The following is a 27,852-nucleotide window of genomic DNA, read 5'->3' on the forward strand; positions in this document are numbered from 1 at the left end:
ACAGTAGGTAGATGCATTGCTGATACTGTACTGTATTGTAAAGGGGGTGGATGCTGCAGTCCTCTTTGGCAAAGATACCTAGTAACTGTGAACCTATCAGTTTGCTATCCATTCCCTATTACGGTATTACTAGCTTATCATTTTTTTAATGCATGCAACAAAGGCAATTTATTCTTCAAGGCAACAGGCACTTTATTTGTAGATGAAACAATGACATATAAAGTTGTTTGCTAGCAGCAACCTCTTAGTTACAGATTTCTTTAATGTGGATTTTACTACTTCAGAGATTGTGCATATTTACTGATACTGGTGGAGTATAGAAGGTTGAACAGACTTTTTATGATGGAAATGTTCTGAATTGGGCAGTTTTGTCATTGGTGTATGCATTTTGTTTCATTGTTTACTGGAAAAATGTTCAAAACAATAAATTTAAAATGCCCTCTAACAACTGTATTGTATTGTACAAGGAATATAATGTAATACAGTCAGGAAGGTGTATCAAAGGGCATGTGTGTGTTTCATGTTTAAGGGGCCTGTGATTTTGAAAACAGCCCAGAGTTAATCTGCCACTGGCAAAATGTATTTTCTTTGAATGTGGGTTTCAATGCATGTGAGTTTAAAGGGCAGAGAAGTTTTAATGCTAAGTCTATTTTCATTGTGAGACTGCATTGCTTTGTTTAACAGATATCTATTAGGGTTTGTGCTGTAAAATGCAAAATAAAACTTTCAAATTAAATCTAAATCATCGCAGAAGTAAAGCAGTATGCACATTACAGTGTTTATGGTAAATGGGGCAAAATAACCAAGGAATAGGACATTGGAATGGCTGCAGGGGGAGGCTCCATTCGACCATGATTTTGTGAGGGGGGGTGAGTAGCAAACTCAGACAGCCCCGGTTGAACTATACCTCTCAGTTGTCCATATTTTTGCAGAATGATTAGATATTTGCTTCTTATTTTTAGTTTGTTCCTAATAAAATCTGTGGTTTTCTAGCAAATCATTTAGGAATGAAGTCACTAAATGACAGACATTGAGTTTCAGACGTCATAACCTTCAGAAAAATGCATCCTAATGCAAGACCTGTTCTATCAACTGTCTTAAGTTTATACAAGAGCAATTTTCAGTAGTGTATGTATGTTCCCCAAATATATTTGGCCTTGTCCAGATTTCCTGAATTAAGAGGTATGTGCAAATCGCTTTGTAGAATTCGGAATATCCAAACCTCTCCATTGTCCATAATTTTGGCTCAAAATGTTGCTCTCCCCTAATAATCCCTCCTCAAAATGGCAATTTTGGAAGAAAACGTGGAGGGTTTACAATTATATATAACTGTAATGATGAGAGTTATTACTTTTATTTCAGAAATGCATGTAGATACTCAAAATTGTTAGCTGCTCAAGTTTGTTTGTGTCTTTCGGCTTTTCCCGGTTAGGGGTCGCCACAGCAGAACTCCGGTCCGCTAATGATTGGTAGTGGATTTTTATGTACCGGGTTACCAGCCCTGACGCACAACCTTCAATGAAGGCACGCCCCATTCATGCATGCCTTCACACAAGACGCTCTAGCTGAGAATCAAACGGGACAACGTCTTGCTATGAGTTAGCTGCTCAAGTTAACAGTGTTAATATTAAAAAGGTGTCCCTTTTTTGCATCACATTTTTGGTCTGTTTTTTATAAAATTGTGGTTTTATGGCAAATTAGTGGCAAGTCATTAAAGACTGAAGTTAGAAAATAATGGCAGACATCTGAGTTTCATATTTCATACCCTTCAGAAAATTCGTACTAATGCAAGACTTTCTATTGTTCTATTATCTAAGTTAATAAGAGCAATATTTAAAAACTGACCTTATTTTTGGGCCTGTGTCCCACTTCTAGTTTTATGTATGGCTTTGTCCAGATTTCTTGCTCTGAAGTTGAAAGGTATGAGTGTCAGAGCCATCACTGTCAGCCAGAGACATTTCAAATTGTGACATACTTGTTGCACCCCACTCCCCATTGTAGTGGCTCTGGATGTGTCCAAGCAAGACAAGGAGCAGTTATGCACTGTAAGTGTGCACTCTGCATCCCCCATCCAAGGTAGACCACAAGTACGACCATGGCTTTTCATCTGTCCTTGATTTTGCAGAATGTTCTGGTTTTCTGTCATTTTTATACTGTTGATTTATGCTTCTTATTATTCAGGAGATGCATGCTGTCATGGTGCCCTGTTGCTCTGTTTAAGTAGCAATGATTTAATGACCTCAGGTAAGCTTGTCTGAGAGTGTAAGATGCAAGTAAGCTTTAATAAGCATACTGTTAAAGAATTACCAGCATTGAAAGCCTTTTCGTTGTTGCCATGCCGAGAATATTTACATAACTAGATAATGTATAAGCCTTGGGTATTGAAATGCATATGACAGTATTTGTAATAAAAGGACAGGATTACAATATTTTCAGAAGCTCATTACATTTGTTGGAGACTTGCAGTCATCTTTTGTTGGAGACTTGCAGTCATCTTTGCAGGCTTACCCGTAAACTAAACAGAATGCCGATCTATCATGTGTGGTCCATAACTTGTTCAGGAATCCTTTAAGCAATTTATCTTGAGCTTGTTTCTTGCTTACTGTTGATTTTTTACTTTGATCATGTCTTCCCCATGAACCAAGTAGATAGTTGTGTCAGGCAGCAGGCCTTTTTTGGATAAGAAACAAATATTGTCTGTATAAGGAGGAGGTAGCATACCCCTCAGCTGTCCAGGTTTTTGCAGAATGTCCAGATTTTTTGCCCCATATTCTTCCTAAAAAGGATTGAAGTTGCTAAATGACAGACATTTGAGTTTTAGATGTCATACTACCCTCCTACATATCCTGTACCACTCTTGCATACTTCTCTGACACTTCTGACTTCCGCATACAATACCACAACTCCGATCTAGGCACCCTGTCATATGCTTTCTCTAAGTCTACAAAAACACAAGGCAACTCCTTCTGACATTCTCTGTACTTCTCCATCAACACTCTCTCAGTGCAAACATCACATCTGTAGTGCTTTTTCCCAGCATGAAACCATACTGCTGATCACTAATCATCATGTCCCTTCTTAACCTAGCTTCCACTACTCTTTCCCATAACTTCATGCTGTGAATGATCAATTTAATCCCTTGTAGTTACTACAGATCTGCCAATCACCCTTATTCTTAAAAATCGGTACAAAAACACTTTCTCCATTCCTCAGGCATCCCCTCACTTTCCAAGATTTCATTAAACAATCTGGTTAAAAACTCCACTGCCATTTCACCTGAAACACCTCTGTGCATCCACAGGTATGTCATCTGGACCAACAGCCTTTCCATTCTTCATCCTCTACATAACTATCCTTACTTTCCTCCTTGCTAATCCATTGTACTATGAGTCATTATCCCTACATCATCCAACCTTCTCTCACTCTCATTCTCTTTATCAACCCCTCAACGTACTCTTTCCATCTCCTCAACACACACTCCTCACTTGTGAGTGTTTCCCTCATTATCCTTTATCACCTTTACCTGCTGCATATCTTTCCTAGCTCGGTCCCTCTGTCTAGCCAATCAGTAAAGTTCCTTTTCTCCCTCCTTAGTGTCCAACCTTTCATACAACTTTTCATATGCCTTATCCTTAGCCTTCGCCATCTCTTTGCCATGTACCTCATCTCCGTATACTTCTGTCTACTTTCTTCATCTGTCTGACAATCCCACTTCTTCTTTGCAAACCTCTTTCTCTTTATACTCTCCTGTACTTCCTCATTCCACCACCATGTCTCCTTATCCTTCCTCTGGCCAGATATCATACCAAGCACCTTTCTAGCCATCTCTCTTACTAGCTCTGCTGTAGTTACCCAACTATTTGGTAACTCTTCACTGCCACCCAGTGCCTGTCTTAACTCATTCCTGAATTCCACCTCACAATTACCCTTTTTTCAGTTTCCACCATTTGATCCTTGGTGCTGCCCTCACACTCCTCCTCCTCTTCTTGATCACCAACGTCATCCTAAAAACCACCATTCTATGCTGCCTAACTACACTTTCCCCAGTCACCACTTTACAGTCTCCAATCTCATTCAAACTGGCCCTCCTACATAAGATATAATCCACCTGTGTGCATCTTCCTCCACTCTTGTATGTCACCCTATGCTCCTCCCTCTTGTTAAACTACATATTCACCACAGCTATGTCCATCCTTTTCGCAAAATCCACTAACATCTGACCTTCTGCATTCCTTTGTTTAACACTATACCTACCCATCACTTCGTCATCCACTCCTCTGTTCCCTTCATCAACATGGCCATTGAAATCTGCTCCAATCACCACTCTCTCACCCTTGGGTACAGTCATCACCACTTCATCCAACTCACTCCAAAATTTTTCTTTCTCATCCATCACACACCCAATTTGTGGAGCATATGCACTAACAACATTCATCACTGCACCATCAATTTCCAGCTTCATAAACATCACTCTATCCGACACTCTTTTCAATTCCAAAACACTCTTAGCATACTGTTCCTTCAGGATAACTCCTATGCCATTTCTCCCCCCATCCACACTATGATAAAACAATTTGAACCCACCTCCGATGCACCTAGCCTTACTCCCCTTCCATCTGGTCTCTTGCACACACAGTATACCAACCTTCCTTCTGTCCATCATATAAAATGCATAGTAACATAAATCCTGTTCTAGCAATGTTCTAAGTTCATGAGAGCAATATTTATAATCTGTCCCTATTTATGTTGGGCTTTGTCCAGATTTCTTGCAAAGGTTGAGGTGTGTGAGAGCAAGTGAAATGCTCTATTTAGAGTCAGCAGGTGGAATTTATTTTCAAGGAATTGTGAGCTTCAAGGGAAGAGAAGTTTACTGCTGCTCATGCTAAGTCTGCTTAAAATGTGCAACTGTTTTGTTTAGCAAATGGTATCATTATTGTAGTATAGAATTTTAAAGCATTGTTAGTAGTACAGCAGGTCGCATACTTGCATCTTGATGCAGAGGGCCATAGGTTCTACTCCCACAGCATGTAGATTTGTATTTTAAGGGGGTGGAGTGCTGCAGTCCTGGCTATGTCCTCCTTTGGATGAGATGCCTAATAACTATGAACTTGTTTTTCAGCTTACCACCCATTCTGTATTGCAAATATATCAGCTTACCATTTTTTAATGTAACATAGGCAATGTATTCTTCAAGGGCAGCAGGCACTGAATTTGTTGATGAAATGCTGAAGTATAAAGTTATTTTCTAGCAACAACCTCTTCATTAATTTAAGATGTCTATAATGTAGAATTATTCAGATGACTTTTACTTCTGCAGAGATTGTGCATACTGACTGACATTGATGTATTGTAATGACAAGTGGCCTTTTATGGTTGAAATGTTTTGAATGGGGCAGTTTGTCATTATTGGCTCATATGTTTTGTTTCATTGCTTGCTGGAAAAACATTCAAAACTATAAATTTAAAGCAGTCTAACAAGTGGTGCTGTATTATAGAAGGGATATAATTAAATTATTTTATATTATAATTCAGTCTGTATGATCATGCATAATCATGTGTATAAATATGTACACTTATGCATGGCTACTCTATCACAGTAACAGGAAGGATACTGTAATGGCTGTGTCAAGAAAAAAGGTCTAAAGCTTTTAGTTAAGCATATAATGAAGTTGTTCACATCAGTGATAATGCAGACCCAGTTTAAGGGTCAACCACACAAAATCAGAAAACCCCCAGAATTTCTCTTGCCCACTCAGTAAAACTAATCTTGAAAAAATAATTAATAATGTGCATATATTAGGGCTATTGGAATTATCTATAAAAAGATGAAGTGATGATTTGCAACTATGTCAATGTTGGGATTATGATGATATGCTTGATTAAGCATTAATTAAAAGATATACATAATTTAATGAATGCACACAGTTTAAGTTAAATACAGCTATAATGTGTCATGCATTCAGAGCACAGAATGCCAGCTTTTATTTAAATAGCAATTTGTGTTACTGAGAGCTAATCTTGGAAGCCAAAGAACACTAGTGTTATAAACTAGTCTGTTTAAATCTGTATAATCTGAACAGGCTCATGAGCCTCAGTTTAGTGTCCTACATGAAAAATACTGAGCTAATGAACACTATTCCCCAGTAGTTTAAGTCACTTAAAAATAAATAAATAAAACAAGGGGAAGTATTTTGAGGTAAAGCAAATATCTTGTCTTTATGGTAGGTAAAAAGTAAAACTCTGTTAGTACCCAAGTAAATAAAATTATTAGCAATGAATGAAAAATTATTCCAGTATAGAGAACTAAACAGCCAAGCCTTCTTGATAAGAATTCAAAAGGACTGCCAGCTGAAAGTTCCCTTGAGTTAGTTGCAATGTACATGGGGTATGTAAAAGAAAATTATCATGGATTCCTAATTAAATCTAGATACCTGTAATCGTTGTAGAAGTAAAGCATAAAACAGTATGCACACTGAGAATTTTGAACAGTGTTTATGGCAACTGGAGAGAAATAGCAAAGTAATGGGACCCTGTAATGGCTGTGTGGGGGTGGGGCTCTGTGGGTGGAGGGGGTGGGGCTCCATGACTGGAGGGGGTGGGGGTTATGTGGGCGGGGCTCTGGCTCTGTGGGTGGGGCTCTGGGTTTGCACCCCCCTGCAAAAAATCCTGCGGGCTCCCTTGTATGCAACCAAAGGTTTTCTGATGAGGTAAAGTCTGAAGTTTTAAATTCAGCTCTAGATAAGGGAGTTTTATTTGGCCCACTTGCTACTCAGATCCTTAAACAGTTTGATGGGAGATGGAAATTAATTGAGAGAATTTCTAGTTTTTCAGCCCCCCACCCATTACATTATCTCCCAGATCCTCTTTCATGTCAAAGAAAATCTTGCCTTCTCAAGCTAAACAGGGAGACAAAAAGAGATGGTGAGTGGGGAACAGGAAACTAGGAACCTTTACTAAAAAGGGAAAGTATAAAACTTTAGAATGACTAACAGCATTCTTTACCACATCCTCCCCCAGCTGCTATCTCTCAAAATCTGTCCCAGCAACTGGCTCTATGCCTTTAGCAACAGATTGTTGCAGACTTTTGGCTGTTAAAGGTGTTTCAGGAGGGATACAGTTGGCACTGTATATAAATTCTTCCTTTCAGGGGAGTTCCTCTCCACCCTTCGCACTAAAAAGAATTTATTCTTTGGATTATTCAGCACTTACTCACCTTAGGAGTCAGAACCATTGTCATTAAATAAGCGGGTTAAAGGCTTCTATTTCAGAATGTTTCTGGTAACAAAGAAAGACACTTAAGAGACCAGTTCTAGATCCTTTCTTTCTAAATATGTATATGAAGGTTCCAAAAGTCAAGATGTTGACGTTTTAGAATCTGTTACCTGTAATTTCCCAGGGAAGCTTTTGGGTAACACTACATCTAAAAAAATGAATACCATTATATCCCAATAGCCAATGACTTCAGGAGTATTTTTAGTTTTTTTTTTTTTTTTGTCTGGGTCACATTATTAGTCGCTTCTATTACCTTTGGGTTGTCTACAGCTCCAAGGGTGTTTACAAAGTGTCTAGCACCAGTCATAGCTCTTTGCAGACTGAATTCAAGAATAACCTGGACCAGTGGATGGGAAATCTGAAATTCACACCTGGTCTGGTGCCCATGTCTCTGGACAGAGGCAGTCAGTAAATCATGTCCCAGCTAGCATAAACCACTTACATGAATTTTTATATCTTAGACATTTATATAACACTTTTTGTTGCAGAGCTAGACTTATAAAGGCCTTTGTATTCATTGGTCTAGTATACACCCGTGAACCTATGAATCACATTCTCATATTTCCTTGCTTAGATGACTTATCTTTGCACAGTCTTTTCATAGATGTCAGGAGTCATTACAATGTTTTTTTTTTTCTCTTCTGACCAATCTGGGGTTCCAGATAAATGTTCAGAAATCATCACTGACCCCCATCACACAGGGTTGTCTTTCTAGAATGTCTTGCACATACCATGCAGCAAAAAACTTTTTTGACATAGGAGAAGGTTGATTTCTATCTGGTAACTTTCCTGAACTTCTTAAATCAGTATCGGACTTCAACCAGATGGTATCTGAGGATCCTGGGGTTCATGGCATGCATGATTCTTATACTTCCTCTTGCCAGTCTGCACATGATACAGATTCAGTGGTTTCTTAAACACGTGAATCCAACATTTGAATCATCTGGAATTTCAGATTCCAATCTTAGGTTTTGTAGAAAAATAACTGCACTGGTGAGGACTACAGATACAAATTCAGGTCTTCCCTTTTCTCATCTATCTCCAAGTTAATACATAATTGCAGACTCTTCAGATTTCATGGGGGGGGGGCAGTTTCAATGGGGATAAAGGTGCAAGGCCTGTGGTATTCCTCACAGACCAACTCATATAATGTCAGAGATGTGTGATCCATGGTGTGACGATGTGAGATATTGCCATCTGTGCCGGGAAGAATAGGGCAGTGCATGTGTAACATATATCAGCATAGCTAACTGAAGTTTTGTAAATGAGTAGTTTGGTGTGCTGGCTTGTACAAATGGTTGTGTTAAAAATGTATCAATAGTTTTATTATAACTGATTAAATATATATGTCTAAACAAATAATTTTGGAAGGGAAGAATAGAAGTTTTTGATTTTTTTCTATATTTTTCAAATACTGCTACAGATCTTAGCAAAGCTCTGAATGTGCATTTTACCAGAGGCAGGTGATCAAATGTGATGCCATTCCATAACCAGCACTGAGTGGATGGAAGTCTCACAGCAGTTTGTTTTCTTTGGAACCTGATATAAAGATCTATGACGGTTATCACAATCATTGAGTTCAGTTTAGTTTAGAAGATAATCACCTCAACTTGGGAAGTAAGTGGTTTACCTTTATATGTGTTTTCTGCACATGAGAGAACACCATAAGGTTGAAAGGACTTTTTCAAAGTTCCAAAAAGTCAAAAAAAGGTTGCTTCAAATGTGCAATGAGTGAATGCTTTGACATTCGCTCATTGCAGATTTGGCATTTTGGGTGCGGATTGCACTATAGTGGGGATCGGGAAATGGACCCTTTCCTCACTGTAGTGTGATCTCTGAGTTAGTATATTAAAGTAGGGAGGTGTGAGGGGGTGCAGGGGGGCTTGTCTCCCTGCATTACATTGTGTGTTCGACATTGTAGTTTGAAAAATCAGCTTTTCGATTTTTGCTAATTTTTGAACTTCGGTGATCGATATTAATAATATCTCACATCGTCACACCATGGATCACACATCTCTGACATTATATGAGTTGGTCTGTGAGGAATACCACAGGCGTTGCACCTTTATCCCCATTGAAGCTGTCCATAGAAGAAGGGAAGGTAGTCCACACAGCCTACCTTGACCTTGCAAAAGCCTTCGAAACAATACCCCACTCGGGCATCATAAATAAGCTCACCAGCTTAAATATCAACCCCTATGTCACAAGATGGGTTGCAAACTGGCTTAGGGATAGAACCCACATGGTCAGAATTGCAGGTACCATGTCAGACTCTAAACCAGTTACAAGTGGCATTCCACAAGGCTCAGTCCTGGGACCTCTCTTGTTCGGTATATATTTCTCTGAGGTACAGGCTAACACAGGAGGACTATGGCTGACAAAGTTTGCAGATGACTGCAAACTGGGGGCCATAATCGACTCATTGGCTGACACAAGCATCCTCCAAAAAGGTCTCACAGAGACAGATAACTGGTGCCAGAGCCATGGCCTAAAGCTAAATGCCAAAAAGTGCATAGTCATCCCCTTTGGGAAAAAGAAAGTGCCCACAAATTAACACATAGGTGGTAATCCATTAAATACGGAAGACGTAATTAGGGATTTGGGGGCCCAAGTAGATTGCAATCTCTCCTTTGACAATCACATTGCCAAAGTGGTTAGAAAGACATTCTATATAGCCCACCTTATCACGAAGGGGTTCACATCTAGATCAAGAGAGGTCATTGTGCCCCTCTACTTATCAGGCCCATAATTGAATACAATGCCCCATTTGGGATGTACCTTACCTGACACCTGCTACAACTAGAAAGACCCCAAAAGTCCCTCACCAAGAGGATCAAGGGACCCAAACAGATGCCCTACGCAGTTAGGCTAAAGAAATTCCAGCTTTACTCAGTTGCTTACCGCCTACTCAGAGGCGATCTGTGCCTGACGTATAAAGCCATGTCCAACCCAGAATTAATGGACATGCTCCACCTCAAGAAATCCAAATCCATCAGAACTACATGCTCCAGTGACTTAAACCTCAGCACAGAAATAAATAGAACATGCTGGAGGGACAGATTCATATCCCAGAGGCTCCCCTCACTCTGGAACAAAATCCCAATCCATGCCAGACAGAGCCCCTCAATGACCCTCTTCAAGAAGAATCTTGACATTTGGATGGGAGATCATAAATTTACCCCTGGGATCTCTTCTGTGTCACTGCTAGACAGAGGCATGGTAAACTAACCTTAAATGGGCTATCTTCTGTGACCTACTATACAGAGGCACAGTCAACTAATCTAAGTAGGGTGGCGAAAGCCAAACACACTCTGGCTAGGCTTGTAAATGCCCTAGGGCAGATAGCCTAGTATCAACCTATGAACCTTTTGGTTCGGACAACAGGACGATTGATATCTTGATTTTCAGTAATGTAAAGGTAAACCAAAGTAAGCATCTCATCTTGCCTTGCTGTATTAATTGTTAGCTAAGAAACAGTTATTCTTTAGACAGTCAGGAAATACAGTGAGATTAGTAAAGTACTGTTTTTCTGCATCTCTTTGAATCTGTCCAACTGTGTTATTTTTATTTCACCTATGATTGAAACTCTGGTGTTTATTATACTTGGATATTTAGTATTCTTATGTTTTCTAGTTTATTAAATATTTTTATAACCTTTAATTGTGGCTGGTCTTTTAGAGAACAATTTTAATATCTTGAGAGTACTTGTGCTTATTTTAGTTATACCTTGGCCACTCCGAAAAGCCCGGCTGCTTTGGTTACTCCATTTATGTCAGTATTGATTTTACTCAGTACAATTTGATACCCTTGTGTGGGTGTGGGTCCCTTAGAACTAGGACACAGTGTTCCAAAATGAGTCTTGTTTAGGATCTGGAGCATGTTCCCTGTGTGCTGTTGGGGGAAATTGTGCTTGATGCAGAGATCTGCATATTAAAATACTGTGTAAATCCATTCCTGTTTTTAGTGACTGTCTCTCACCATTGTCAGTGGTAAGTATTGAGGCTCCTTGATTACTGGCACAGGATAAAGTGAAGCTGTCACATATTGGTGGCAGCAGTGGGATATTAATTGAAATTCAGTAGTCTGTGGGCAGTTGTCAGTGAAGGTGTGTACTCAACAGTCACGAGGTAAATATTCAGAGTTTCATTTTCACAATAGTTTTTATTTTAGCCAGGAAAAGCAGGCAAAAATGACAGCAGAGGATTATAGTAAGCTGATAAAGAATCAGCTGGCCAAGGTGTGCAAAGCCGAAGGACTGGTTCATGCTAACCAGACTAAAGAGAAATTATTTCAGCATTAATTGCAGCTGCAATGCAGACCAACGGCCAGGAGGAAAACCAGTCTGGTTATCAGATGTGCAGTCTTCAGAAACAGACAGTTCACCTTTTCCTCAGAGGACTTAAAAATCCATTTGGAGTTAGAGACTTTAATTGGAGGCCAAACACTGGGAGGTTGAAGAAAGGAAGCAATGTCAGCATGAACTGGAGGCCAAACATTTGGAGACTGAAGAGAGACTGTGGAATTTGGAGATCAAAGAAAATGAGAAACTGCAGCATGTGGAGGCTGAAGAAAAGGAGAAGCAACATTAGCATGAACTGGAGGCCAAATGTTTGGAGACCAAGAGAGAATGGCATTTGAAGATCGTAGAAAATGAGAGACAGCGGTGATTGGAGGCTGAAGGAAAAGAGAAGCAGCGACAACACAAGAAGAAGATATTGGCTGTTTGTTAGGGTCATAGTGGCAATGGGGAAGAGAATAACCATACCCCTGAAGTAATAAAAGGTCAGTACATTTCTATCACAATTTCCAGAGGGGGATGACTTTGATAGTTTTATTCATATACTTGAAAGAATATTTAAGCAATAAATGTTGAACAAGAGCTCTGGGTATGGTTCCTGACCCCCCTTACCCCATGGTAAAGCTGTAACTGCTGTTTCTAAATTGTCTGATAATGATTGTTTAAACTATGAGGGTAAAACAATGCTTATTGAACTGTTATAAGTTAACACCCAAAGCTTACAGAAAAAAGTTTCATGAGCATAGACACAAGACAGATGAAAGTGTATGTGATTATGCTGCTAAGTTAAGCACTTATTTTCATAGGTGGGTGAGTGGGTGTCAGGTCACCACTTTTTGAAGACTGACAGACCTTTTGATGAGGGAACAAGCCCTTAGTACTATCCCTGAGGACATGAGAATCTGAAATACCGGGAGTGTAACTCTGCGGATGAGCTGCAAGCCGGGCATTACTGCACAAGAAGGGGATACCCAGTGTTGACCATGGATATAAGGGAACCCATGGTGGACAGGCTAAATCACTCCAACAGAGTCTACCAGTAAAAGGGGAATCCAATAGTTCATGTACATGGCCAGGATCAGGGGTTAGATGTTGTTTTAAATGTAACCAAAGGGGTCACGTAGCATACAAATGTTCACAGAAAAAGGTGGGGAACAAAAGGTGAGGGAGCCAGCAAGTGGGGATAACAGCATGCCAGCAGTAAGGTGTCTGGAGACAACAGGGGCACCAAACTATCAGCAGAGTTTGTATACCATCTTATTGGATGGAAGACTGGCCACTGCTAAGAGAGAGACCGCCTCTGACATAACCATTGTGAAGCCTGCAGTGGTTGAAGAGGAGCAGTACTTGCTTGGGCAGTCCACTCCAGTCAGAGCTTTAGGAGGGACCTCATTCTAAATACCTTTGGCCAGGTTTCACTATGACTGGGCTGTTGGAAAAGGAAGCAAGTAGGTAGCTGTGTTTAAGGATATTCCTGAAGATACCTTGATAGGGAATGATTTTGATAGTGCAGAACCTTGTGCGCATGCAGTCTGGCTTGGAGACAGGCATGTAGGTCTGATAGCCTGGCCTGAGGAAGAGCCAGAGAAACCCCACACCTGAATCTGGGGCTGGTAATGTAGCTATTTCAGGAAGGGAGCTACCTTTGTAGCAGTGAGTCACAGTTGCTGGTAGGTACTGATGTTTCCATGGAGAGGGTGGCTGCAAGGACAGAGGTGAGTGGTAGTACCAGGCTGACTGTGAGGCACCACTATCAGAAGATACTAGGCTTCCTGTGGAATGGCAGCTGGGAGGGGGTCACAAAGGTAGAGGTGAGACAAGCTCAGCTTTCAGACCCTACCTTACAAGGCTTGAGGGAGGTAGCTAATGACACACCTGACGCTCAAGGAAAAGGGGAGTCTGTATTCTGGAACAAAGGGTTGTTGTATATGGAGTGGATCCCCGAGGGAGGGCTAGAGGGTGAGGTAAAGAAGTTGGTAGTGCCCAGAGCCTACTGTCTGGCACTTCTAGCCATAGCCCATGACATTCCTTTTGCAGGTCATATGGGCATAAAGCATACCAAAAGATGTATTATGCAGAACCTTTATTGCCCTGGGATTGCAACGAATGTAACTGGGTACTACAGGAACTGTGAAGTACCAAAAGGTAGGCAAGGGCAAGGCAGGGGACACCATCAAAGCTCCATTGATTCCTTTGCCTGTGATTGAAGACCAGTTTCAGAGGGTAGCTATACATATTGTGGGGCCTCTGAGTACCCCAAGTTCCACAGGGAATAAGTATATCCTGGTGGTAGTAGTTTAGGATACTAGATACCCTGAAGCAGTAGCTCTGTTCTCCATTGAAGCAGAGAAGGTGGAAAATGCTTTGTTAGAGATTTTCAGCAGGGTAGGTTACCCAAGAGAAATACTGACTGACAGAGGTGCCAGTTTCATGTCAGACCTGCTGGTTTGTCTGTGGCAGCGTTGTGGGGTGATGCACCTAAAGACCACCCCCTACCATCCCCAAACTAATGGTCTTGTGGAGAGGTTAAACTCTGCACTAAAGACCATGGTACATGCATTTGCAGACCAGTTTAGGAGAGAGTGGGACAAATATTTGACCCATCTACTGTTTGCATAGACAGGTACCCCAGGAATTCACAAGTTTTTCACCCTTTGAGTTGCTGTATTACATAGGGTGAGGGGGTCTTTAGATGTGATGTGATGAGTGGAAGGGTGAGTGTGAATCCCACAAGGAGTCTGTTGTGGAATATGTCCTAAACCTCAGGATAAGGCTTGGGGAGCTCATGGGCTTGGCCCAGGAGAACCTGGCAGGAGCCCAATAGCAGAAAAAGGTCTGGTATGACAAGAATGCTCAAGCCCGATAGTATGCTGTGGGACAACAGGTTATAGTGCATATTCCTGTCAGACACAGTAAGCTGCAGGCAGATTGGGAGGGACCCTTTGAAGTGGTAAAGAAGAACAATAATGTTAATTACATGGTAAACCTGCTAGGCAGGGGTGCACATTGTACTATGTTAACATAATGAAGCTTCAGCATGCATTTGTTTGTTTATTTATTTTACATTTGTTTACTGGGATAGTCCGACTGGACTGGGTCCATTTACAGCGGAGGCCCGGGGAGAAAAGCTCCACATATATTAATAGAAATACTAGAATTTAATAAATGATAACACATTGTAACAGCAAAATCCAGCTAATAAGACAGAAATTTAAAACAGGATACAACTCGGCAGTTATCAGACAAAATACATTTTAGCATTGAGACTCATTACATACATGTTAAAATATAGTAGCTATATTAAAGATAAAAATTGTTGCATGTAAACAACCATAGCGTTTACATTAGGCAAGTAATAAGCCCTTCCAACTTTCCACAGAGCTAAAGCAGTGATTTTAGGCTATGCATGGGCAAAGCCAGGTGCTTATGAGATGTGATCTTAGAGAGTTTTTGAAGTGTGAGGTGGTGGGGATGGAGGTCAGTGATGGTGGGAGGTTGTTCCAGTTTCTAGCAATGGTGTGGTAAAATAGTGCTTTGCCAGCAGTGTTTGCCCTAGAGATGCATAGAAGTGATTTGTCACTTGAGCGGAGTGTGCAATTTGTTGCATAGTAGGCAAGTAGTTGACTTAGTGATGGGGTTTTGTCAGGATACTTCAGAATGTGATAGGCAATAATCGGGTCTATATCACATCAACGACCATTTAAATGTTCGAATCTCTAAAGGTCGACCTTTAGAGATCGAACATGTAAATGTTTGAAAATGTAATAAAAGCAAAATAAAGAAAACAAGAATTAAGAAATGGGGTTTTAGCAGGGGGGCAATCCCCCCTGCCCTCCCACCCCCGCTACTTAAGTATATCAACTCCGAGATCGCACATCCATGCACTACAGTGCAGAAATGGGAAATTTCCCCTTAACTACACTGTAGCGTGATCTTGGAGTTGGTATATTTAAGTAGGGGGGGTGCAGGGGGGCTTGCCCCCCCTGCCTACATCCTTTGGTTTATGTATTTATTACTTAGTTTTTTATTTCTATTTTTAAAGATTTTCGAACATGTAAATGTTTGATCTATAATGGTAGACCTTTACAGATTTGAACATTTACGTGTTCGTTGATCTAATATAGACCCCAATCAGTTAGTAGTGATTTAGTAGTTGAGGAAATTCTAACCATTTTTAGTCCCTTAGAGCTAGACAATGATGGGATCTAAAGGAGGCGTTGTTAGCAAATTTGGCAATATAGCATGACTCAGGTTTGTCAAGGTCAAGTTTTCTGATATGGGTAAGAATTTGTGCTGCATACATTAGTGTGGACAATAGGTGAGTTTGGGCTAGGGTGATCCATGCTTGATCTGAGAGGAACTTTTTGTCTGTATAGTGAGCCCATTTTTTGTGAACCTTTTTGATGGTTTGAGAGATATGGACATCTAAGAGAAGGTTTTTGTCACTCTCAACACCGAGGAGTTTGGTATGGGCAGAAGGAGAAATGATAGTACCAGTTTTGGAAGTAATAGAAAAGGAAAGAGGAGTAGATTTTGATTTGGGGGTAAATAAAAGCAATTTAGTTTTATTAGGGATAAGGATGAGTTGGATATTTGTGATCCAACTTTTCACAGAACTAAATGATTCCTGAGTCTATTGTTGTAGAGTGGAAAGAGATTGGGCTGAGCAGATTAAAGTTGAATTATCTGTGTACTGTATGAGTGTGGCATGCTGGGTGGAGGAATGTAGATTGTTAGTGTAGATAGAAAAGAGAAGTGGGCCTAGTACTGAGCCTTGTGGTACACCTATAAAAGTTGGAAGTAGAGGAGATACTGCCCATTGCCATTGTACAGATTGTTGCCTATCAGCTAGATAGTTCTTTAACAAGGCAATAGTAGAAGGGGCAAAGGATAAGGACGCTAGTGAATGTAATGGTAGGGAGTGTGAGACCATATCATTTGCTTTGGATAGATCCAAAAATATAGCAGATGTGTAGTTATAGTTGTTTCTGTGTTGGCTTACTAGATTGGTAAAAGAGAGAAGAGCCGTAGTTGTACTGTGGTGTGGCCGGAACCTGTGTTGTGTGGTGTAGAGTAGTTTGTGTGTGTTCAAGAAATGCATGACTTGAGTGAATACATTTCTCTAGTAGCATGGAGAGGGGAGACAGAATAGCAATTCTAGAAGTCATAGGAATTACCACATTTATGAAGAGGAATAATGTAAGACACTTACACAGTTGAGGGATGTAGGATTCTTTTATGGAGCAGTTTATGAAGATGGATACTGAGTAGGATAAGGATTCTGTGGCTAGTTTTAGTAAGTTTGCAGGTAGACTATCAGCTGCAAGAGTGGTAGATTTTAATTTCAGAAGTAGTTTTTTTAATTTTGGAGGTGGGAACAGGTGAGAGGGTAAGGGGGGAAGAGTAAGGGGGGTGTTATCTAGACGCTTGGCTGGGATATGTGGAGGGTTGTTTTTGGACAATTTGCTGGATAGTGCCATTATGGATTCTGCAAAGTGGTGGTTAAATTGAGAGGCTATGTCCATATTGTTATTGGAGGAGCTGGGAGCTGGAGTAGTAGTTTTGGCTAGTTTATGTAGGGAGTTGATAGCTTGCCAAAACGTTTGAGGATTTTTTGAGTGTGGTCCTGGGCAGACTGTAAAGGGCAGGGTTGACCAATAAGCCCAGTAAATGTCAGGTGGGTATGGCAGAGATCTCCTAACTGGAACATAGAGTGGGGACTGGAAAGATTAGGCCAGAACCTACCAAAGTGGAAGCTATTCAGGTGTGGCCTACCCTCTTACCAAAAAGCAGGTGAGGGCATTCTTGGGGACAGCGGGGTACTATAGGAAGTTTGTTCCCAATTATAGTACGATAGCTGCTCCCCTCACAGACTTGACAAAAAAAGCAGGCCAGATAAGGTAGTGTGCACCCCTTCTTGAAGTAGGCATTCCAAAAGCTTAGAGGCTTTAGGAGGACCCCCAGTGTTAGCCAGTCCAGATTACAGTAATGCCAATGCAGATGGACTTTCAAGACAGGGTATAGGTTAATGTGTTCCCAGACATGCCCATTTCTCTCAATGTTTTTCCAGGGTCACTTGAAAAACTAGCTTGAGCCTTCAAACGAGGGGAGAGATGTGATGATGTGAGGTATTGCCGTCTGTGCCAGGGAGAATAGGGAAGTGCACGTGTAACATATGCCAGCATAGTTAGCTGGAGTTTTATAAATTGTTTGACTGTTGTGCTGATTTGTACAGATGCTTGTGTTAAAAATGTTTCAATATATGTTTAAACAAAAAACTCTGGAAGGGAAGAGTAAAAGTTTTTGAAATTGTTCTATAATTTTCAAATACTGCAACAGATCTCAGCAAAGCTCTATGTGTTGTACCAGAGTCAGGAGATCAAATGTGATGTCATTCTATAACCAACACTGAGAGAATGGACCTTTCACAGCAGTTTGTTTTGTTTTCTTTGGAACCTGATATAAAAATCTGTCAGTCAGTTGAGTTTAGTTTAGAAGCTTATCACCTTGCCTTGTGGAAGTAAGCTTCTCAGCATCTAATCTTGCCTTGCTGTATTAAGTTAGCTAGGGAGTTATTATTTAGACAGTCAGGAAGTACAGTGAGATTAGTTAAGTAGTGTTTTTCTGCATCTCTTTGAATCTGTCCAACTGTTATTTTTATTTCTCCTGTGATTAAAAACTCTGGTGTTATACTTAGATATTTAGTACTCATGTTTTCTATTTTATTAAATATCTTTAACCTTTCATTGTGGCTGGTCTTTTAGAGAATACTTTTAAAACCTTGAGAGTACTTGTGCTTATTTTAGTGATGCTTTGGCCACTCCAGAAAGCCTGGCTGCTTTGATTACATTCCACCATTTGTTAGTATTGATTTTAATCAGTATAATTGGATACCCTTGTAAGAGCCTGAGAGTGGTTGAGTGGTGGGAGCATAGTTACCTTATAGCCTGGGCAGAAGGGGTACAGCTAGTAAATCTGTGCCAGCCTTTCACAGGAGAGATTGTGTGTGTCTGTGTGTGTGCTGCATCTTAAATACTGTGTAAATCCATTCCTGTTTTTTCGTGGCCATCTCTCACAGGTATCGGTGGTGAGGATTAAGGCTCCTTGGTTACTGATCTGGGGTAAAGCGTGCCCATCACGCATAGCTTAAAACCTCTTCATCATTTATGGTCTCCAGGACCTCTTGAGGTGATTACAGGCAGCACAGCAATCATGCGGCATATAAGCAGGAGGATGCCAGGGTTTCCCCCCTGTGAAGCTGGCTATGATTTTATTGATAGATCTCCTGTGTTCTTTAACCCTCCAAACATCTTCCGTTCCAGCTGAGCAAAACATTATGGCAGACAAGCAGAGATAGAAAATTACAGGTCCTCATGAGTGGGCATTGAATGAGGAGGTCTTCTAGGAATTAATCCAGTTGTGGAGAACACCTCCCATAGATCTGCTTGCCTCTTTTCAAAACAAACTACTAAACATATTCTGTTCTAGGGCTTCTTATAAGCTGGTATGGAAAAAAGATACATTTTCATTCCCTTGGATGGGAATGCTCCTTTATGTATTTCCACCCTTTCCACTGATATCTAGGGTAATTCTAAAGATTCAGAACGGCTCTCCAAAAATAACTTTGGTGACTCCCTTTTGACCCAGGTAACACCAGTTCTCCATGCTTATGGAATTGGCCAAGGGCAATTACCAGAGATTCCTCATAAACTAGACCCACTCACACAAAGAGGGAGTTTGACACACCTAGTCTCAAACATCTGCAAATAACAGCTTGGGTGACTCAATTCCAATTCTTTTTAGGCGTCTCTTTTCAGAGGATGTGCAGCAGATACTAAAAGAGGCATGAAAACCTGCTACATGGAAATTTTATATTGGCAAGAGGAAAATATGTTCTATTTGGTGCCCAGACAATAACCAGAACCCTGTCAGGGACTATGGACCACTGGTGCTCAAATATTTGTGTAGGTTACTAGCCTCTGGCATATCTTATTCTTTTATCAAGGTACATCTTGTGACCATTTCAGCATGCCTGTTCATGGATCCTTCACTTCTATGTATGTGTAAAATTAGGACTACTTGCTAACCTTACTTTTAGAAATCATTCAAGGGTAAACTTTCTGCTACTAAATGACATTCTAGCAAAATTTCAAGCCACCCCCCAAAAAAACTGAGAACACTGCTGCCTACTAGAATCATTCACAGAAACTATATAATCATATTAACAGCTGTACCTACCCAGATTAAGCACAGAATCAAGTCAAAAAACATCTGCCCTAGTGGAATCCCAAAATCAACAGGTTGTACATCAAAAGGAAGAAATTTATTGCAAAAATTTGGAAGTGTAATGCCCAGCAAGGAAAAAAATCCTCATCGACTTTAAGTAATTCAGGACGCTAACTATCAAAGCCAAATTTGAGGCAAAATAAGCCTCCTAGGCCATGGACAATTACAACACTTTCTTCAGCTATGTCTAGCCTCAAAGGCAATACATAGAAATATACCAAATTAATTGTAAGTGGGGCCACTTACAGAACCAGAAGATATAGTAAACCTCCTGGCCAATACATTTAGCTACAATTTTATCCCCCTCTCCCCACCAGATGCCCCTCAGGAAATACACACATCCTTAACTCCTCAACTATCACTAGAGAGCAGGTACTCAAAGCACTCTCCAACACCAAAAATGCAGTGTCGATGGGTCCCAATAACATCCTAGGTTGCATCCTTAATAGCAGGAAACATGAACTATTTGTTCACTAGAATAATTATTTAACAACAAACCCCAAACTGGATTTGTACCAAATGAATTGAAGACTGCAACGGTTATCCCACATTGCACAAGTGTGACCCATCCTCCACCCTGGGGAATTATTGACCCATTAGCCTGACTAGCCTGATATGCAAAGCTTCTGAATGAATAATCACAGATATCCTAAATTGCAGCATGAGTAACCTACAAACATTAGACCCAAACCCGTTTGGGTTTGTCAGTGGTAGGTCTTGCCTACTCAACCTGGTGAACTAATTCCAGAAGGTCAACAAAGCAATGGACAAGGGCAAAATGGTGTATTCTGGCTACATCAACCTGGCCAAGGTATTGGACACAATAACTCACTCAAACTTTGGTGAAAAGCTCACTGAACTAGGTATAAACCCTTACATCACCCGTGGGATGGTCAGCAGGCTTACCCACAGGAACTAAGAAGTTAGAATAGGGGTGTCTACCTCCACAAAAATGCTGGTAATTTAGTGGCATGCCTCAGGGCTCAATGCTGGGGTTGCTGCTGTTTGGCATCTACTTGTATGAGAAACAGTCGAGAGGAATTCCAAGTAAAATTGGATTGCCAACTGGTTCACAGATAGGATACAGATAATTAATCAAAATAGGGGAAGTTACTTCCACAAAGAAACCAGTCACCAGTTGAGTTCTCCAAGGAAATGTGCTGTGAACTCTCTTGTTTGCCATCTGCTTTTCTGAAGTAAAAGCCAATATATAAAAGGTTTCTGGCTGAGAAAGTTTACAGATGATTGTAAGCTAGGAGCAGTCACTGAATCCCCAAATGACTTGGCCATCCTGCAGGAAGGTTTATCTCAAATAACTTACTGATGTCAAAATCAAGAGCTGAACCTATGGGAAGTCATCCACCCTGGGTAACTACCATACTGACAGTATGACCTTAAGAGTTGACCCAGTTTGGGATTTGGCAACTTATATGGACCGTGATCTAACTTTTAAACAAAATGAGTCTATTGTTCTAAGAAAGTCCTTCTATATTGCACAGCTTCTGAACAGTGGGATAGTGTCTAGATCTAGGGATGTAATTGTCCCCTTTACTCAGTCCTCATTAGGTCAGTCATTGAATATAATGCCCTCCTTCTGCATATATCTCTCCAGACACATACCTTACTAAAGGGATACAAGGGCTAAACAACATGTCCTACATGGACTGACAAAGTTCTGTCACTATGCTCATTATTCCACAGACTGCTAAGAGGTGACCTGTGTCTGTCATACAAGCATTCTCTGACCTATTACTAATGGATTTACTGCACATCAGCAAGCCAGATGGCTTCAGAAATACTCTGTCTAGGGATCTAAACCTCTTTTGCAACATCAGTGGGACAGTTTGGAGTGGCAGGTATATTTTGCAGAGGATATCACTGTTTTATGTGGATGGGGAGTCTGTTCTTTAGCAAAGTTTATCACTGTCTATTTTCAAAAGCAACTTAGATCTACGGATGGGAAACAACATTTACCCCAGAACTGCTCCCTGTACTAATAATGGACAGATACAGCTCCTAAATGCTTTATCCCATGCATGGGTCCTCTCAAATTATCTACGGTACGATCCCAGTTATTCTCATTAGGGATAATATATAATTATCAACCAAGGGATGGATAAGGCCAATCTATAAGCAAATGGAATATGTTATTTCCAGTACAAAAAGAAAAATGGATAGAATTAAAATGGATAGGAAGGGCAGCTAGCCTTGTACTTACCCATGAACCTATAAAATAACCAGTAATAGCCACCTCAGAACTGCTGACCACACCAACTGCTGTGCTCCACTGACACAAGAATGGACTCAAGGAGCAAAACACCCAAAATAATAAAATATTTAGAATTTAAAGATTAGTTCATATCAGTCCAACAGTCCCACAATTTCTATTATTTTCTATATAATTTGCTTCTACCTTTTTCTAAAGATCTCATTTCCAGCTCTTTTATCTGTTTCCATTTTCTAGTAATTTTACTATTTTGGCAGACGCCAGAATTAAACTTAGCAAGTCCTTACAGTGTCTAAATAATTCAGATCTTTTAATCAGCTCAGAAAATAATTTCCTTCGTTACACCTATTGGCTACCTACGTTTTGTGGAGGTAGACACCCCTATTCTACAATATTCCTGATAAAGTACTCTAAAGAATTTTTGAATTCTGCCAAATCATTACACTCCCAAAACATATGCTCCCAGTTGGTCTTTCGTCCCTGTTACACTTCCAACATTTGCCATCTACCCGAGGAAAAATTCTTGTCTGTTATGGGTATAAAGATACCTTTGCAAACATTTCAAGGCAAAGATCCTAAATATTCTAGACTTTGTTGCATACTTGGGAGCCATACATACGTCCTCCCATTGTTTCCTTGTTAATTGTTTATCCAGTCTCTCTTCCCAATCTTTTCTAATCTTTCCTCTGACTCCTATAGTTATTGCACAGAATTTTATATGCCCTACTAATTATCCCTTTCATCAGCAGCTACCAGCACAGGTCTTTCACTTAGGATATCCCTATCCCTTTCTCTTTGCCTATACACTATCAATCCCTGATATTAAGGGCAGTCTCTAAACTGCAGTCCAAATGTCTGCTTGACCTCTTCTCCTTCTATTACCTTTCCCTCACTAGTTATTTGTTCCAATGCCTTGGTTCCTCTGCTAGTTTTCTCCAATAAATGACATCACCCTCTTGCCTATTCTCTGTGCCCCTAATTACAGTCTGCCTTATCGACAAAATCCCCTTTCTTCATTCTTGTGTTGGCTTAGTTATCAGAATATTTTCTACTACTTTATGAATACAATATTCTGTATGGTTATTGTTATTCTCTTTAAGGATCTGCATTTAAAATCCCATTTTCTCATTTCTTTAATTTCCCACCTGTTTCTTCATCCCTTTCCACTTTGAATTATAGCTTCCTGCTTGTGTTGTACATGTGAGCCTTAAGTGTATAGCTCTAAAATACCATCCCTTCAAATCAGGTAATCCCAAACCACATTGTTCTGTTGGAAAGATCAACGTATCCCACATGACTCTTGCCCTTTTCCCCTCCAAGATAAATTCCTTAAATGCTTTATTGTCCACAACTTCTCATCTGGTTGATAAAAATATGCCTGACCAGTATAGAAAACTAAAGGAACTAAAACATTTTCACTGCTTGCATCTTGCCATCTATATCCATAAACAAGCGCTTCCAGTTTCTCATTTTTTGTATTATTTTTTTTTTGTCTGTTCCCACATATCCTTGGCTATCATCAATACTCCTAAATACTTCATTTCATCATGTCCCCATAAATATAGGTACTGCTGCAGGTATATGGTTTACATCTGTAGCTTCTGTTTTATCTTCATTAATTTTATATCCTGAAGATTGAAACTGTCTCAAGATGCTCCACAACACTGATGTCCTTTTCTGGTTTTATCAGGTACAAAATGTCTGCAAATAGTCAACCTTTCCTGACTACCATACCAATTATATCACTGAATTTTCTTTGACAATGGCTTTAAGTATAAACCAAATAACAAGGGGGAAAGAGGACACTCCTGCCTAGTTCTCTTCAGACACAACTTGTCAAAGAGGAACCCTCCTACTTTAATTCTTGCCTCCAGTCCCCTCATATATCATCCTAAATAACCGTACTACCGTATCAGAGAATACAAATGTTTCCAATGTCCTTACCCATAAAATCCCAGCTTGCTCTGTCAAATGCTTTCTCTGCATCAAGACCCACAAACAACAGAAGTATTTTCTTACATTGTTTCCCTCTAGATCATCATTTTTCTGTTAATGTCAAATGTTAGCCTCCCATCCACAAAACCACATTGATCTATATCTATCAATTTTGGAACACTTTTATCATTCTTTTAGCTATTATAGACATAAATACTTTATAATCATGGTTTAAAATTGAAATGGGCCTGTATGAAGCTGGATCTGATGAGTCTTTACCATCTTTAGGTATTAAAGTCACTCCAGCTTTTTTCCAGGATGTTGGTGGTGGTTCCCCTCATTTTAAAATATTGCTAAACAAAACATTCCACATCTTTATCACTTTCTTCCCTCCTGGCTTCCAAACTTCCACAGTAATACCATCTATTCCTGGAGACTTACCTGCAGATTGATTGCACATCACTGTTTTTATCTTATCTCCTCCTCATATCTTAATTAATTGTTGAGCCTCCTCTACCTCTATCCCTTAATATTTCTATTTATGCTCTTTCTTGATTTCCACATTTCTCTATACAAATTTTCATAAAATTCTTGAAATATCTTTAATACCTGTATAGAATCTTTAGTTATTTTGCTTCTTCTATGCTCCCTAAGTTTAGTAACACCTTCTACTTTCTGTTGCTTAAGTCATTGTGCTAAAAGTTTTTGTACTCTGGAGTTATCAAAAACATTTGCTTAACAGCAGTCTTTCTAAACTCATGCATATTATCCAAATGCTCCCTTATTTTTTCTTTAGCACTCTGCATTTGTGCCTCCTCTTGTTTGAGATGCCCCTTATTCTGCAATACTTTAACCTTTGTCAGCCCCTGTAAAAAAATCATGTTACTTCTTAACCTTTTCTTTCTTTTATTTCTACCTTATTTTTAAACTCCACTTTCATTTCATCCCACTCACTTACTATAACTTCTGAAGAAATTTCCATCTTCCATAATAATTCTTGAATAATCTTCACTAACATTCCTTAAATTTTTCTCTTAACAGATTGGTGGGGAAGCACCAGTGTCCCTTCAAATATTTCATTACCTTGCATTTTTATCTTGTTAATGGCACGTGATCTGGAATAGTTATTGGAAGTATGTTGAAGCTTTCATTTAAATGCTCGTTCCTGTGAAATATATTTTTTGTCTAGTCTAGCCCAGCTATTGTACTTTGGGGTATATTATATATACTCTCTGAGTTCCTTCTACTAACATCACTTCTATAGCAAATATTTTCATAAATGCCTTCAAAAAGCTACCCTATTTTGTTATAGTTTCCCTTCTAGGTCCCCCAGATACATCCTTACTATTGCAAATCAAATTCTAGTCCCCCACCTATAAGCAATATTATCTGTTGAAAGCGGAGTATGTCTCCAAAAATTTATTAAGCTCAATAATAGCAGTGTTAGGAGGAATATAAATATATGCCAGCATAATCCGCCTATATTGCCAGTAGCCCCTTACTACCACAAATCTGCTATTGTATACTTTATTTCCTCTTCTATCACTATTGGAACTCCTCTAGCTATTACTATAAATATTCCACTTTTCTTTTGTCCCTGACACTCTACTGAATATTCCTCCTGAAATCCTTTGTGCATCAAATTCATATGATTATTTCTTTCCAAATGAGTCTCTTGTATTTTTGCTATTTGCACTCTTTCTTAACTTTTTTATTTTTAACATTTCTTAATATAATTTAATACTCTTCTCTTTTTGTCTATACTTGTGAGACCATTCACATTCCAAGATAATGCAGATAACTTCTTATCGTGGCTGCATTATTATTCCTATTTATTTTGTATGACAGCTTTTTACAATGTCCATTTCAAGTTTTTGTGTTACAAGTGTCCACTAAAGTTTGGCAGTTTGATCTTTTACACAGTTGTTTCTTCTCATCCCCATTTGAACAAATGTCACATTTTACAAGACATTTGTTTTAATGAAAACCCTAAATAAAACTCCAGAACACCCCTATAACCCATTAACTTAACACAAATTCATAAAACCATGTGCATCTTCAAATAATGAATTTTAACCCTTCTGATAGGAAGAATTGTCCCAAATCAACAGCTGCACACACATGAATCACCTAACCTACAATTAAGGTTATCCATGCTATGAAGCATGCTAGTCTGCAATCCTACTAACACTAATTGCTGTTTGTTCTTGTCTTATCTTTATTCCCCTCCCAGGTGCAAAAAATAGCTTGTATGCTTTCAGAAAACATTAATCTTTTGCTCTAGATTTTATCACCTGCTGCTATGGTCAGCTAGTCTCCATAACAAAATCAACAGCTGTACTCAGGTGCAGACTTCTCAACTCACAGTGAACATTTATTTGCTAAAGGAAAACTTTTTATTACATTCAGAGTGCTGTTGATTTGCTTACACAAAAAACTTGCTATAAGATTACGTCAGGAGTCTTAATCCAAAATTTACCTATACAAAAGGTAAGAGAAAACATATTAACTCTACAAATATTATACTCTATGCACTTTTATACCCCATCCCCCTTCTCAATAACCCAATATTACAGCATATTAACTTAAACATATTTTTATCCAGACTTTCTTTGCTTTTCACATCATAATGACTACATTTCTTAAAACACGAAAAGAAAAACAGGTACTTGTTTGTTTTAGTATCTTTATCACACACAACAGTAACTGAAAATGCTTTACTATATAGCATGCAATTCATATCATGAAATGCTTTATACAAATACTGTTAAGAACAAAAAATGTTTTACTTGGTTACTTATTTCTTTTCCTTTTAGTGACCTTCCAGATATTAATGATATAAAGTGGGTTTTACTTTTTTCAGTCCCCCACAAGTTGGTAAACAAGTCAAATCTTTCCACTTTTTCCTGTAAAGCCATATTTCACAAATGTGATTGATGCTTTATAAACTCACTAATTTCAGTGTTGCTGGTCTTCTTCCTGTTTATCTCCAGCCCCCTCCCTGAGTCCACTTCATGTTCAGTGTACTCTTAATTCTTCAAGTAAATTTCTGTGCATTTTTCTGTCTCTCAAGCATTTTCCTTTTGAATGTTGGAAATGGTTTCACTGGCAAAGTCTCTCTGAGCTTTATTCTCAAAAGAATGAGAAGCAGTGTTCCCTTCTGTTTGATGGTTTACTCTTTAATGGGCAAACTTTTGTATTTCCTCTTTAGCCTGTTCTGCATTAAAAATGAGTTTTATCCTCTAGGAAAAAATATTGAGAACAGCTGGATACAGCAGCTTGAATCTCATACCTACCTCTTGTCTTTCCCTGATTGCTGGGATAAATATGCTTCTCTTCTGCCTGGTGTACAGTGAACAATCATTTTTGACACACATTCCACTGTCTTCATTTTTTCAATACATTGTCCTTCTGCCATGGTTTTGTCAGGATCAACTCTTTCTTCTGGTAGGATTGTATCTTTACTAATGCAGGTCTTAGCTGCTTTCTCATGGCCAGGTTTGGAGCATACAAATGATATGCCCTTTCAATTAACAAATCCTGCTTTGGAATACCAGTCCAGTTGCTTAGTTCATAAAATGAATGCAGTCTGTTCCTTCCAGGTTCTGTGGTACAGTAGAACATTTCAGGTTTTCCCTTCATGTTCTGTCCTCCAACTTTACCATATTTTAAAACAGTTCTTCCACCTCGGCCAGCCTTTTCTTGATTTTTGACCTCTAATTTTTGCAGTTTTATCAGATCACCTGAATAGCTGTTTAAAGCTTCTTCTCTTATCCAGCCTTTTGTTATTTGAGTTGATATACTCATTCAATGTTTCATTTATTTTAATCAGCTC

The sequence above is a fragment of the Protopterus annectens genome, chromosome 15.part0 (genome assembly GCF_019279795.1).
Source record: "Protopterus annectens isolate FY-2018-M chromosome 15.part0, PAN1.0, whole genome shotgun sequence".
NCBI classification, from domain to species: domain Eukaryota; kingdom Metazoa; phylum Chordata; order Ceratodontiformes; family Protopteridae; genus Protopterus; species Protopterus annectens.